Source organism: Dermacentor andersoni, unplaced genomic scaffold (genome assembly GCF_023375885.2).
Source record: "Dermacentor andersoni unplaced genomic scaffold, qqDerAnde1_hic_scaffold ctg00000792.1, whole genome shotgun sequence".
NCBI lineage: Eukaryota > Metazoa > Arthropoda > Arachnida > Ixodida > Ixodidae > Dermacentor > Dermacentor andersoni.
Window position 1 is genome coordinate 6,031 of NW_027315470.1, and position 3,826 is coordinate 9,856.

At 46.2% G+C, this 3,826-nt stretch overlaps 1 non-coding gene across 1 annotated transcript; it reads right to left on the reverse strand.

Moving 5' to 3' along the window:
* Nucleotides 1-3,424: 3,424 nt before the first annotated feature.
* LOC140215024 (U2 spliceosomal RNA) lies at nucleotides 3,425-3,616 on the reverse strand. Its single transcript, XR_011891946.1, has one exon. It is a non-coding gene; the product is annotated as a U2 spliceosomal RNA (small nuclear RNA).
* Between the last annotated feature and the right edge of the window lie 210 nt (nucleotides 3,617-3,826).

Genomic DNA, 3,826 nt, shown 5'->3' on the forward strand with positions numbered 1-3,826 from the left:
GTTTGGGAAAACCTATTTTATGCAGTAGTTTTTATTATTATTATTTTTTTTTTTTTTATTGTGAGAGACGTGAAATCGACACCACGAAATGAACGTCCCTTTGTTACCCTTTTGTTACCGCGGCTTCGAAACCGTGCGTAATACCAATTTAATTGTGTCCTGGTTGGCCGTTTGTCAGCACTTTGTGTTCTTCTAGAAAATCAACTACTAGTTTATAAATTACGTGCGCGAAATTTTCCTCCGTGTGCACCACCAAAATACTTAAAGAAGAGAGAATGCGTCCGGGGCCTTGGGATTTCGAAAATGACGTGCTCTGAAATTTTCACATCCGCCATTGGAAAGATAATTATTATCCGTCGTAAAAAAAAAAAAAAAGAAAAAAAAAAAGAAAGAAATCACATTTGAAATTATCATTGAAAGTGGCCACGTTTTTCGGGGCATGTCTTGATGAAATAATCTCAGTTCAGTTCAGCATGATTGGATTTCATCTTTTCCAGTATTCTCAGTACTCTCGTTGTAGTACCAATTGCCGGCAGATTTTTTTTTTAGTTGTTTAGAGTTATACATTCCTGAACGATGTTTTTCTTTTCCTCAAAGCTAGCCATAGAACCAGCGCTTTCTATAAAATCATGACAATAAGAATCCAGCATATCGGTTCATCTTCGGCGCGATTAAAGTTCGGGAACTGGCGATTTTTTATTGCCGTGATCAAGAAGGTTAACACCAGATAAGGCGTGATATTTCAGCATACCAGTCGCGATATCTAATCGAATCTAAGATTGAAATGGCGTTCTGAATTCTTTCGGTTCCAGATAGAAAGAAACAGAAAAAAAAAAAAAAAAAGAAAGGATGTGATTGATTGCCATTCAAATCTGAAGACCGCGTGGAGAAAGTGTTCCGGTTTACATTCGGCAAATCAAAATGAACGGCTAAAATTAATCTATCGTCTGGTTTCATGCGCGAGATCACGTAAAGGCAGCCATTCTTCTTAACATGGTTTCTCTCTTTTGCTCTCTCATTCGCGCACGGAAATTTCTTCGTACGGGAATTTTATGAAGCGAAGGCGGCTGCAGACCATTTTCTTTGTTTAGTTCATGTTCGTAGGCGCAAATTACAAACCTAACACTTGGAGCAACATTTCCACTACTCTAGAGGGGCATGAACTGTAGACAGTGCACGCTTTCTCATTTATCCAATCGCTCGCAAACACATTGCATTGCTAGTCTACAGTGGCAATACAAAGTGACGTTTCACCATGCACGTCGAAGTTCATTACCAGTACCGCGCCAGCATCGACCGGCCGGCGAAGCGACGAGCTCAGCAGCGCATGCGCAAGGCCCGACACCACCCCAACCGAGCTTCCCTGCTTATCGGAGAGAACAAGTGCGCGTGAACACGGGCGCGTCTGAGTATCTGGATTTAAAAAAAAAAAAGAAAACAAAGAAAGCGTTTCCGAGATATTGACAAAGACAAGTGGTCGCGGTCGCTCTGAATCTTATCGTATTATAGAAAACGTGGGAAGGCGGCGCTTCCTCGAGGGTCAGAAAGTACAATCGTCGAACTAGGTGGCAAGTGGAGTACATCCTTTTTCTTGGAACGGTTTGCAATTGACTGCTTGAATGTGCCGACCACGCGTCGCGGGTCGCGTATAGAGCCAACCGTTGGCAAGCACGCGTCTAGCGTAGCAGCAGAACCGATCGCGGTTGCGATAACCCATCGTTGGCAGCGAAAAAGAAAAACACCCACACGCAGTTTGTAGCAATAACCGTACAAATCAATGTGGTTTTAAATATAGCTTCACTGGTCACCCAAGAAGGGCACCGAAACTTTCTCATGACGCACACCGCTGTAGTCCACAAAGAACAAAGCGCACAAAATAGATATGATACAGCCGCACCGCATTATTTCGTGTTTTCAGCATTTCATTACTTTCGTGTGCATGCGCGCTAGGGCCACGCAGGCCAGGAGTAAAAGGCACGAAAAGAAAAAAAAAAAAAAAAATGATACGCAATCCTAAGCTTTGACTTGACTGCTGTGGCACTCGCATTTGTGTTCTTTACCTTAGGCGAACGCAATGCGCAAACTGAACTGGAATTTCCAATAATGGAAATTCCTGTTTGGCTCATATTTGCGTTTTTCGCCCGAGCAAGCGCTTCACTGCACTACGCTTTGCCCCTTCAACGTGGCTACACTGCCCGGCAGGCGTGTTCTGCGTAGGGCCGAACCTGCAGGCAAAAAGCATGGGCGCCGCCATCTTGTTGAGAGCGGCGCCAGGGACACAATCGCGCCTAGCTCATTGAGTTTTCCCCCAAAACTGAAAAAAATTTGACTTCATTAAACGAGAAAGATGCCACGAGTGCCCCAACAAAAAGCTTTGAGGATTACCGAAGGGTAACTGAGGGCGACGCAACGGGCTCTGGAAAGAAGGATGATGGGTGTGGCGTCACGGGGGGATCGGAATAGAGCAGATTGGGGTGTGCGAGAAGAAACGCTCGTTAATGACACCAAAGTTTAAACCAGGAAAAACAAATGGGCATGCGCAGGGCATGCAATCTGGGGGGAAGATAACCGGTGGCCATTAAGGGTTACAGACTGAATTCCAAGAGGAGGGAAGCGTAGCAGGGGGTGGCAGAAAGTTAGGAGGGCAGATTAGATTAGGGACTACATGGCGACAATCGGCACCTGACCGGGGTACTTGGAGGATCATGGCAGATGCCTTTGCCCTGCAGTGGGCGTAGCCAGGATGATGATGATGATGATGTTCATGATGAAAAGGTAGCAACAGGTCTTCGTAACATACAGGTTAGAAAGATGAGGCACCTTTTAACCCTTGAATATATTTCGCCACATTTGGGCATACGACAAGTTTGTTTTCGAGGCGCTCGGTCCCACTGCTGCGAAAATGTGTACACAAAGGCTGCACAGTAGTTGCCAGAAATCGGGCACTCTATTTTTCTTTCATAGGGAATCTTTCTTCCACTTGGGCAGCGGATTTCGGCGGCAGGGCGAGCTTGCGTGGCCGCGGTGGTTTACGGATCCAAGCGATAGTGAACTCCAAAATCCAGTGTTGGCTTTGAGTGGGATTCATATTGATTGCGAACCCCACGGCTAATCCTACCCCCCATCCCCCCAAGTGGCTCTTTACAGGAGACAATCATTCAGAGACATCGGACAAATAGGAATTCTGGTTCTTTCTTTTGCTTTCATTAATTTTTCTCGAAGCCCATAACTAGAAATTTGCTGGAGCGGCTGTCCCATTTGCGACGCAACAAGTGCGACGCTACACACAGATGGAGTGGCAGTTTAATTACTCTCGTGGTCCGCGAACCGGCATCGTTGCGTGTAGTATAGGAATGGTGCGTGTCAAGTCACTGCTCGCGTTGAGCTTGTGCTCTTCATTTTGATTGAATGAAGTCTCACCTAAGTGAGCGGGGCCGATCCCGGAGGTAGTGCAATACCGGGCCGACCTGCGGCGGAGGTGAAGCAGGCTTCAAGCACTCCGCCAACTTCCAAAAATAGGTTTAATATCGTGGGTCCATATAGAACCCGTATCAGATATTAAGCTGATAAGAACAGATACTACACTTTGATCTTAGCCAAAAGGCCGAGAAGCGATGTCCTTCACTTCACTTCATTGTACTACTGCCTTGTGGGCGCCCTGCCGACATGGGTAACCTCAGCAACAGCGTGGGCAATATTATAAAATTCAGCCTGTGTACAGACTCAACGCTCCCTATCTCACGGATGAACTCGCAACGCCTCAGTCTTTCGCTGTTAACGAAACGCTGTCGCGTAGAAACGAGACCCGAGTGCAAGCTTGCTTGTA